Here is an 11,867-nt window from a genome sequence, read left to right on the forward strand (position 1 = left end):
TGACCACAGGATTCACTTAACAGCTAAACAGTTAAAAGATTCTCTTTTAACACCTGTGGCAAAAAGGTCTAAAATGGGGTGTGACTCAACTGTCTTGCTTATCAAGAGAACAGTTGAGCTCAATTGTGGCCATAAGGTCTCCCTGTACTGAAAAAAAATGAAGTTTCTAAGGCCATGGGTGGCGAACAGAGGTGGGATTCTACCAGTTCGCACCTATTCGCTAGAACTGGTTGTTAACATTCTAAGCAGTTCGGAGAACCAGTTGTTAGAAGAAATTACTGGGCTAATCCTGTAACGAAGGCAGGAAGGAAACATTCTGGTGTTGCTTACAGAAACTGCCTCTCCGTTAACTCTTATTACATTCTTGGCAGGACTAGACGTCCTGTCTCAGGAACGTCTCTGGAGTTTATTCCCACTCTTTGCTGGTACTTTGCTTGTGTGGAGTGACCATTCAAAGTTACAATGGCACTGAAAAAAGTGACTTATGACCATTTTTCATGCTTATGACTGTTCCAGCATCCCCACAGTCATGAGAGGCCAGGCTAGGAGATGTGTGCCTCAATGTGAGTGATATTGAGTTGGCCACACCCAGCCAATAACATGACCACCAAGCCATGTCCACCCAGTCACATGACCACCTAGCCACGCCCACCACCTAAGCCACACCCACAGAACTGGTTGTTAAAAAATTTGAATCCCACTCCTGGTGGCGAACCTATGGCAGGCATGCCACAGGTGGCACACAGAGCCCTCTGTGCAGGCACATGAGCCGTCGCCCCAGCTCAGTGGTAGTATTCAAATAAAGTTGCCACTGGATTGGTGGGCATGGCTTGATGGGAGCGCTTTGCGTGCATGCTCACACTTTGTGTGCAGGCATGTGCCAAATGCACACTTTGAGCAGGCTCAGAGGCGTTCTAACTTGCCTCCTGCAAGCCTGTAGGATGCTGGTTGCTGCAGCAGCTGCCGCGCGGCACTATTCTGCGCCACACAAATCAGCTGCACTTTGAATTCTGGCCATTAAAGTGAGTATGGAAGCCCGGGCGGGAGGAAGGGCCAAACACAGAGCAGCAGAGAGAAATGGTTTGGTCTCCGCAGCTCATCACCACTACCGGCTCTCCAGAACCAGGCAGAACCGGTCGAATACCATCACTGCCCCAGCTCAGCTCTGCCACCCATGCAGACACGCCTCTTGCCGGACAGCTGGTCTTCGGGTCTCCGCTGTGCATGCAGGGGGCGAGGCACAGGCACAGGTGAGGGGTCCATGCACAGGGGATACATGCATGGGACACACACACACATACACACGTGTGAGAGTGGGGTGCATATGCAGGAGATGCATGCACATGCATGGGGGACACTCATGCATGTGTGGGGTGCATGAACAGAGCAGGGAACATGCACAGGGGATGCACACATTGCATTTTTGGGATGCGTGCATGCGCTTTGGGCACTCAGTGTCGAAATGGTTAGCCATCACTGTTCTAGGGTGTGCCAGACATCTAGAGACAATTATGTAGATAACCACCCCCACATTACATATCTGATATTAACACAGTTGAGAAAGTCCACAAATATTTCACAAGAAGAGTTCTCCACTCCTCTACTCGTAGCAGAATACCTTATGCCACCAGACTTGAAATTCTAGACCTAGAAAACCTACAACTGCGCCGCCTTCAGTCCGATCTAAGTATAGTATATAAAATCATACATTGCAATGCCCTACCTGTCAATGAATACTTCAGCTTCAGCCATAATAATACAAGAGCACACAATAGATACAAACTCAAGGTAAACCGCACCAAACTTGGTTGTAGGAAATACAACTTCAGTAACAGAATGATCAAGGTCTGGAATATTCTACCTGACTCTGGTTTCTTTCCCAAACCCCCAAAACTGTAACCTTAAACTGTCTACTATTGACCTCACCCCTTTCCTAAGAGGTCTGTAGGGGGGATGCATAAGCACACCAACATGCCTACCATCCCTGTCCTGTTGGTTCTTTTATTTCTCTTATATGTATCCAAGTATTCTTAACTATGTTTTTACTTATACCTGTTATCTTGTAAGCAATTGACAAAATAAATAAATAAATAAATAAATAAATAAATAAATAAATAAATAAATAAAATTTTGCTGTTCACTCCCCACTCCTCCCTAGGAAGGGCTTCTCTGGTGCTGCTAAACTGTCACCAGTTCACAACTGTTGCATTATTCTGCAGACATATGGAGGTGCAACACGGAAAAAAAGTGTGGATTGTGTTCTTCCTCGCTTCTGTGCTGTCTCTTTTTAATTGTTTTGCATGTTCAGCCATACTCATTGTGAGAAGTTCAGCTAACGGTAGCAGCAGGGCTTTGGCACTCTAAAGAGGCGGAATTATTTTTCTGCTGCTTATCACAAGTTGCTTTGGGCCAACAGACCTGTAAGAGTTGTCGCAGACTTAAAGAAGAGGTCCAAGGGTCTTGGATCTTGGTGTGAACCCAGCCACAAATCAGTAACAAACAGGCTGAAAACCAGTTCCTAAGCTAACAGGGTGTTCCTGGCCCAGCACAACTGATTTTGCGGATTCATTTCTTTCTTGAACTGCAAATAAAAAGAAATGTTTTATAGTTGGGGGAAGCCATCTGGATATGCTCACAGACATAGAAGCTCATCTTTTCTTTTTAACCCCATCCATCCAGCATCTTTAGATAATACCCAGAAGTTATTGTGCAAGGCAACAAACTGTCCATAGAGTCTCCTGCTTGAATGAGGGGTTGGACTAGATGACCTACAAGGTCCCTTCTGTTAATAACTCTGTTAATCTGTCCTTGATACACAAGACACACTTCCTCAGCCAGATGCCTCCAGGAGCACTTATTTTCACCCAAACCATCTGAAAGTTGTAATCCAACAGATTTGGAAGATTTCTAATGGGGAAAAGGCTACTGTAAAGACACAATGATTTTTGCACAGCTAGGGAAGAAATGTCCATGGATGCTAACAAGTTTCTCATTCCATTTTTGAAATGAGGAATAGATGATTTGGGCTCCTAACATTTGGGAAAGAATTCCTTGGATGGGAAATTTTGGATGGTTGCTAGTTATCTTTAGTTAATTTTTATCGCTTGTGAATAATTCACGCTAGAAATTTTTGCCACACATTATATTTTTTCTTGTTGATTTAACAGCTTGGGGAGTATAAGCAAAGGAAAGGTGTTGAATTCACATTATTTCTCAAATGTTTCCCATTTCCAGCAGACTGGCTGCTGAAGTTATACAAGACACACCGTGTGCAAAGATAATTTAGAAAATAAAACATTAGCCATGATTCCTGCAGTAGCTGATCTGGACATAACCTCCCCTGCATTTGGCTCCTGAAGGAGAGCTATTCTCATAAATCTGAACATAGCCAGCGTTCTCTGCAACTGCTTGTAGAAACTATGTCTTCCTTTCCCCTTCTCTTTTAGCCTGTTTTTTACATTCAAAGTTGACTCAATATCTTCTGTGCTAAAAGCAAACCACTTTCCATTTCAATTAGAATTCTATTGTCAGTCTGCAACCCTTGAGAGCAAATCCTGCTTTGCAAAACAGCAACGATGTGCAGCGTTTTCACAATCAAAATAAGGATATAGGAGGAGGCATTAATTCTTTCCAAACCCTAAAAAAGGTTCCTGGAACTTCCTTGAAGGTCAGTATATTATCATCACAACAAAGATTCCTGAGTGCATCAGTAGTGGACATTGAGCCACACATGTCTGAAGGATTAAATGTTAGTTTGGAGCTGTTCCACACATGAATTGGTAACTGCAGTTGGTAGATGCCTCAGCAGCACTATTTGGAAGACATGAATGGATGACATCCTCTTCAAGTCACCCCTGAATTTCTAAGAGTGGTTCATGAACTTTCTTTTCTCTAGTTTTAAAATGGGGATATCTGGATTCTTTGGGCACAGGCCATACAGTGTGGTCCATCTGTGGTGCCTAATATTACAATAGATCAAGGAGCAGGTGCTTTTCTTGATCACTTGCATTGCTGTGGTCATGCTTTCCCCTGGCCCTGGTCTCCTGACATTCGCTTCTTGGTAATGAAAAAGTCAAGGCTCTCTCCCAGGGGGAAGATAGAAGCTACCTCCTATCTTCTCTGGCCAACTCCGACAGATCTGGCAACAGATCCCTAGGCTGGAAGGGGAGAGAATCATTATTATTATTACCCTTATTGTCACAGTACAAAATATGTACAATGAAATTGGCTGAGCCTCCCTTCATGCACCGCCCCCCCCTACGCACCCACACCTCACAGTGAGGACAGAAGTCTCTAACCCAAACCCAATCTTATTACCTTATGTGATCTAGTTGCACAACATGCCAGCCCCACGAGTCTGTCATACTATGTTGACATGAAGTTATTTTCCATTCAGAAGTCTGACAGCCCATGGGTAGAAACTGTTCTTCAGCCTGTTGGTGCGGCTGCTATGCTTCTATATCTCCTACATGATGGTAGGAGAGTGAAGAAGTGCTGACTGGGATGTGAGTCATCTCTGAGAATTTTCCTCACTCTTCTAAGCAGTGGTGGGATTCAATTTTTTTTACTTCCGGTTCTGTGGGCATGGCTTGCTGGACGTGGCAGGGGAAGGATACTTACAAAAGCCCTATTCCCTCCCCACCCCCACTATCCTGCTTTCCAGCTCCATTCTCCTGTGCAGGGCAACAAAAGAAGAGCCAGCCGATCAGCTGGGACTCAGGAGGCAGCTAATAGATGGGGGCGGGGCCAGTCAGAGGCGGTATTTGCCGGTTCTCCAAACTAATCAAAATTTCTGCTACTGGTTCTCCAGAACTGGTCAGAACCTGCTGAATACCACCTCTGCTTCTAAGGCAGCAAGCCCTACCAATGTCATCTAGTGGTATCAGGGAACAGCCCACAATGTTTTGTGCTGTGCTCATCACCCTCTGTAGTGTCTTTCTATCCGCAGCTGTCCAGTCAGCATGCCACACCGTAATGCAATATTCTTCAACAGGCAGTTTTCTGATCTAGTAAAGATATTTCTGTCAGTGGGAAAGAAAATGCAAGCCTATACAGGTGGAGTTTTGACACCTTCAATTGTAGTGCATAATCTATGGATGAGGAATGTTGGCACAAATATAAAAAAAATGCCCTCTACCTGTGAATTAAGCACCACGCTGTCTCATCTGCTGAGGGTGGGAGTGGGGCAGCTTTAAAGGAAGGAAGAAAGCAGGGGAAAATATTCTGTTGCCCATTGTCTGATCCCACATAAAAATCTCCCGGTGAGATAGGAGAACTGGCAGCAATTGAGTTGTTCTCACCCAGGTTCTCTCCTCCTCTATGTGGGGGGAAGGGCAGGAGAAAGGGGAGACAAGAGGTGGTATTCAGCAGGTTCTGACCAGTTCTGGAGAACCGGTAGTGGAAATTTTGAGTAGTTTGGAGAACCGGCAAATACCACCCCTGACTGGAGATTTTACAGCATCCTTCCCTTGCTGTGCCCACCAAGCCACGCCCACAGGACTGGTAGTAAAAACTATTTGAATTTCACCACTGATCTATTGCAATCCCACCACTGGAGACAAGGCTAATTGGATCTTTTTTTTTTTATAGCCGCTGTCTTGGTATTAAATGTTGAGTAGCCCCATGGAGTGGTGGTGGAAGAGTGACTGAAGCTTCCTGCTGTGTGAGGGAAGCAGGAAAGGTAAAAGCCACTAAGTAGCTGCTGCTTCCATGCGTATAGGGAACCTAACTTTTGGGGTGGGGGGAGGGCTCAAGTACTATATTCATAGTCTCAATTTCCTCCCCCCTTTTCTTCTCTTATCGGAATGGCAGTGTTAGAAGAAATATCCAGGTCCAGTTCTAAACTGGGAATAAAATGGAGGCTGATTGTAAAGAAAGATTCTGTTTGGTGAACAAAACCAACACACACACACACACACAATGTGCAGTTCTGGGACATCTGACCAACCAACTGGGTGAGTGGAAGGGTTCTTATATAGTTCTGTAACTTTGAAGTTTGGGATCTGTGCAATGTGAGCTTTGAATTCTGAAATGTTTGTATTTGTATTCTTGTTCGTATTTGTATTTGTATTCTTGTTGGGTAATTCTTAATGTGGCTGATGGCTATGTCCTTGTTAGATTTTTGGGCGAGGGGCTGCTAGCACTAATCTTATGACTCTGTTTTTGTTAGCTGTCGAAGTGGCCGTAAGGGCTTTTGAAATATCCCGTTCTTGAATGGACTTCTGCCAGCCATATTTGCTTTCCTTATGAATGGAACCATCTAGATAGTTGGCTTCCTCTTTCAATAAGCTCCTTATCTCCTTAAGTGCCAGCTTCTGAAGTTAGTTTCTTATTACAATGTTTTCTTTAGGCATCTGCCTGGAATGTGGAATGGTCTTCAGGCAGTTTTTTTTTTATTAGCATCTTGGTCTTTTGGCTTTTCTGAGGCTTTTATTTATTTATTTATTTATTTGATTTGTCAATTGTTTACAAGATAATAAGTATAAGTGTATAGATAGTTATGAATTCATAGTTATGAATTTTCATAATTATGAATTCATAATTATGAAAATAATTATGAAAATTCATAGTTATGAATTTTCCTTGTGGGTAACATTTTATTTGGGATAAGGTGGGTGGGTTGATTTCTTCTTACAGCAGGAAAAGTGGGAAGGAGACAAGTGTAGAAGAAAGCTCTTTTGCTGCCTGATGATCAGTCTGGGGGATCAGAGAACTGACTGCAGAAGATCGTGGGCTTTCTGATGCCAGTAACTGAAGACATTCCCCGTTCTATTTCTGTCTTTCTCTTTTGGTGCACCATATTCTGCTGATTGTTGAGGTACAGTGGGGCTCAGTATTCTGTTTATGCCACATAGTTTCTGCTGGCTCCAAAGCAGATGACAGTACTTTAATATTGCCCCTGTGGAAAAGTCCTTAGTGGGACTAAATTGGAACTATGTGGAAGGTAAAAAGTCCTCCATGGAGTGATGGATTGCAACTCCCAGGATTCTTCACCATTGGCCACGCTTAGCAGGATTGCTGGGAGTTGTAGTTTGTCCTCACTTACATTCCAAATCTAGGGTGGAAGCACAAGAAATTCAAAATAACCAATGGTTGGAATTGATATCTCTTGAATTTTACTAAGCGAATTTTGTTAAACTTTTCATAAACTAAAAGATCTAAATCTAAACACTGCAGTTTAATGTAGCCTTAAATATGAGCATTGCATATGAGCAAGTTTCCCTCAGATCAGTAGGACATTCAAATGTGAATAGGGTCGGGATGCAATGCAATGGTGAAGGGCCAATTTTACAGCAGCAAGACAGAGATATAGCAGAGGCAGCCGCAAATCATGATGGATTTGAGAACAATCAACCAGTGGAACAGCTTGCCTTCAGAAGTTGTGGGAGTTTCATCACTGGAGGCTTTCAGGAAGAGACTGGACTGCCCTTTGTCAGAAATGCTTGGGAGGGGGGTTGGACTAGATGACCTACAAGTTCCCTTCCAACTCTATTAATCTGATGACCATTTAGGGCAGAGTGATGGTCAGAGCAACTCTCCTAGAGGGGCTTGTGATTTTGACACTGCGGTGGGCCCACTGTCTTTCAAAGTTGAGATTTATATGAATTAATTACACTAATTATGAGATCCTAATTACCAGCTCACAGTGGAGTCTGGGGGAGCTATTTGGTGTTGACTGACTCTTCTGTCATTGAAGAGAGTTGTGCTTGAGTCTAAAGTACCTACTGCCACCCAATAAATTGGGTGATGTCTAATCATGGTTTATTGAGAGACTGAGCTTGGATAAGAGCCCATTCCCTAAATAATGCTTAACTGGATCAGATCAAAACCTAGAGGCAGCGGGGAGAAGCACAGTATATACCAGCATGCTTTTCTGCCACCTCTAGGACTGGTGGGTAATATTATAATATGGCTGCATGGACCCTTTCATTTCTGTCAACCCATAATCAGTTTCATTTAACTTAACTTCTGTGCTTCATTAAACAGATGCTAGTTTGCTCCCTCGGCAGTTCTATCGTAAGTGGAATTTACAGGGAAGAAACACTCAAGAGACTGATTTCATAATATGTTTAATTTGGTTTCTGAATTAACCTGAGGTCTGGATGTAGCTCAAACAATTAATCAAAATGGCAGAACTTCTGGAAGTCTTAAATATTATGAAACCTGCATTCTAAAACATCATTAAATTGGGATATAGAGAATGCCCATCAATGTTTGGGAAAAATGAGTTGGTGGAGCACTTTCTATTCCACTGTAAATTCTACCTTGATTCTTGGTTTAGATTTATAATCCAGATCATTTAGACATATATGACACCTAGTTGCTTTGGAAGACAGAGACTCTCTAAGGTCACACTTTTAGTTGCCAAATCCAGTCTCTTAGCAACAAGGATTTGCTGTGTGATTGTAATTCCATAGCATGAATTGAGCAAAATATCTCAAGTGAGGATTGGGATGTGTAAATATTGATAAATTCATTGGTGGTGTATATATTTTGGTTTTTTTTTAACTTTAGAATTTTATTTTAGGTATTTTGACTGCATTCTGACTTAAGACTTAAGACTTTTAATTTATTTTTTCATGAAGATCTGTTACCATTTATAGCAAGGGTGTCAAACTCGATTTCATTGAGGGCCACCTCAGGGTTGTGTTTGATCTTGGGGGACCGGGTGGGAATGGCCAACTCAATATCATTTGTGTTGGGGATGCCTGTGGGAGGCTGGGTGGGCTGGGGGGATCCACTGTCTCCAGCTGAGGAAGGCGAGACCAGGGAGAGGGCCAAACCCTTGTCCTCCAGAGGAGCCTCGCTGTCCCTCTCAGGCCACGTGGAGGACCCCTAGATGGTGGCGCAGGCTATCTCGAGCCTTAGGCAGCGGCGGGCAAGCACCCAGCTCAGCACTTGAGCTCCCAGGGCACCAGGATCCCACAGTCCTGCTTCCGCAAGGGAGTGCCCAGCTACGCTTATCTTCTCCTCAAGGCTGCTGCTGCTGTTCTTGCTCTCCTTGGCCAAGTTGCTCATGGTGTGTGCACGAGAGTAAAGTGTGTGGGTCAGAGGGAGGCTCTCTCCACGCGAGGAGACCTGGCTTTGTAACCAAAGCATCCTCAGCGATAGGATGAGAGACCACCAGGAGAAGTCAGGAGGAGGAGACAAGGGGATAGCAAAAGGGCAGCAGGGCTGCTGGTGGTCAAGTGCTAAGGCAGGGCTTCCCTCAGACCAGAGGTGGTATTCAGCAGGTTCTGACCAGTTTTGGAGAACCGGTAGCGGAAATTTTGAGTAGTTCGGAGAACTGGCAAATACCACCCCTGACTGGAGATTTTACACTATCCTTCCCCTGCCATGCCCACCAAGCCACGCCCACAGAACCTATAGTAAAAAAAATTGAATCCCACCACTGCCACAGACCCTCCCTCCCTCTCATTATGATCTCCTTCCTTTCGCCCTCCCTTCCTCCCTTTTCTTCTTTTTCCTTCCCTCTTCATTCTCCTTTCTTCTTCCTTTCCCTTTCCTTCTTTTTCCTTCCTTGCTCTCTTCACATCTTTCCTTCTTTTTCTTTGTCTTTCCTCCTTCCCTTCCTCTTTTCATGTCCCTTTTTGGATGCTCAAATGCAAAAGGGGAAACATTTCTTGATGCCTCCTTCCCTTGTGACCAAATGCCACTTTTGCTAGCCTTTTGGCAGAAAAAATGGCGCTGGGGGGGGCAGCATGTGACCCCCGCAAGCTCAATTTTCAGCCGTGACAGCCTCCTGCAGCCCTCTGCCAGTGGAAATGGAGCTCGGGGGCGGGGGGGGGGCATGCACAGGCCTCATTAGCTCTTTTCGCTGACAGAGGCACCACGGACTGGACTTTTACTGTTTCCAGGGTGGCCCCGTGGGCCAGATCTAAACACCCGCGGGCCTTGAGCCTGATATCCCTGATTTATAGCAATGAATTTGCATTAAACCATATAAAGCATCCTTTTCCATATATAGGTAGTCCTCGACATACAACAGTTCATTTAGTGACTGTTCAAAGTTATAATGGCACTGAAAAATGTGGCTTATGACTGTTTCTCAGAGTTATGACCTTTGAAGTATCCCCATGATCATGTGATCAAAATTCAGATGCTTGGCAACTGGTTCATATTTATGACTGTTGCTGTGTCCCAAGCTCATGCAATCACCTTTTGCAACCTTCTGACAAGCAAAGTCACTGGGGAAGCCAGATTCAATTAACAACGGGGTTACTAACTTATCAGCTGCAGTGATTCACTGAACGAATGTGGCGGGAAAGGTCGTAAAATGGGGCAAAACTCACTTAACAACAGAAATTTTGGCTCAGTTGTGATCATAAGCTGAGGACTATCTATATTGTATATTGTATGTTATTGTCCAGCAGAACTTCAAATGTCTGTTTAGCTCTTAAACTAAGTTTTGAAATAAAGTTGAATAAAGCAAATTTTCAACATAGACTGCATCCCAAAAGAAACACTACTGACGTAGTCTAGATTGGAAACTTGCTTTACTGCATTCATGTGTCATAGACATGGAGTTCCAGAGCCCTGTTTTTGAAACTTTCTACTTGTAGAAAATATCTCTTTTCTGATGCTAGAAATAAGAATTCTGGCCTGGAAATGCTTTCTCTGGTCACATTTTAAATACTAGAAAATGCCACATCTTGGAAAAAAGATAGCCACTGACATGATGATGGGCTTATATATATATAGGTGAGTGAATCTATCTATCTGTCTGTCTGTCTGTCTGTCTGTCTGTCTGTCTAACTCTATTTTTGTATCTATCTATCATCTATCTATCTATCTATCTATCTATCTATCTATCTATCTATCTATCTATCTATCACTCACCTTTGTTAAAGGCCTGGAAGAAGAGCCGGGTCTTTAAAGCCCTTTTGAAATACCAGTAGGATGGGGGCCATTCAGATCTCATGGGAACCTCGTTCTAGAGGGCAGGCACTGTTACAGCGGAGATGGGCTTCCAGGATTCAAATGGATGGCATTCTTTAAGGAACCCAAAGCCCCAAACATGCCATATCAAATCAGCCAAGCACATATTATGCAGGTTAGGTAGTCCACTAAAGTAACCAGGTCCTATGCCACATCTAGGTAGGCAGACAGAAAGACAGGCAGACAGATATTTCCATACATTTATGTATCTATTTGGATGCTTTATATTGCTCCCAAACTCACAATGAGAATTTTACCTCCTGATGTAGAAGCTGGAAGCCCTGATGGGTTTTAAATTGCCTTGCAAATAGAAATTTGATTAGGTGAAATGGAATCACCATTTTACAAAACCTAAAAGAATAACCAAATTCTTCTGGTATAAGTATAAAGATGAAATTCAATGCATCTAGAAAGCAACAACTTGGGGGAAAGCTAAATAAATCATCTATTCCAGCTATGACAAAAAAAGTAATTTTTAAAAAACATTCAAACAAAATTAATTGGCTTATACTGCTTGGAAAACCAACGCTAACTAGGAACTTTCTCATTTATGCCTAACATAGTATAATTGTGTTTTGGCAACTTTTTCCTCCTCCTGTGTCCTCATGATGTTGCCTTTGTTTTGTATTCAATCTGTGAGTGAACTTATCTTTAGTTGTCCTTGGATGTACTGATGTTAAAGTTGAATTTTTATTTGTTTGTTTAATCAATTTATAGGCTTTCGCAATCACTTAAATAACTCTAGACAGATTACACAATATTGACGTTAAAAAAGGGCCTATAAATAATAAGAAAAGGCTAGCAACCATAAGCAATAATAAATGCAGTGTATTGTGGGGAAGAAACTCATCTAATCGTAACCAAAGACCAAAATACACTATTGAGGAGTAGATCAGCTCTTCTTAATCCAAAGTCTATTAAAAGTGCCA

This window comes from Pseudonaja textilis, chromosome 1 (assembly GCF_049901715.1).
Source record: "Pseudonaja textilis isolate UNSWEBS1 chromosome 1, rPseTex1.2, whole genome shotgun sequence".
NCBI classification, from domain to species: Eukaryota; Metazoa; Chordata; class Lepidosauria; order Squamata; family Elapidae; genus Pseudonaja; species Pseudonaja textilis.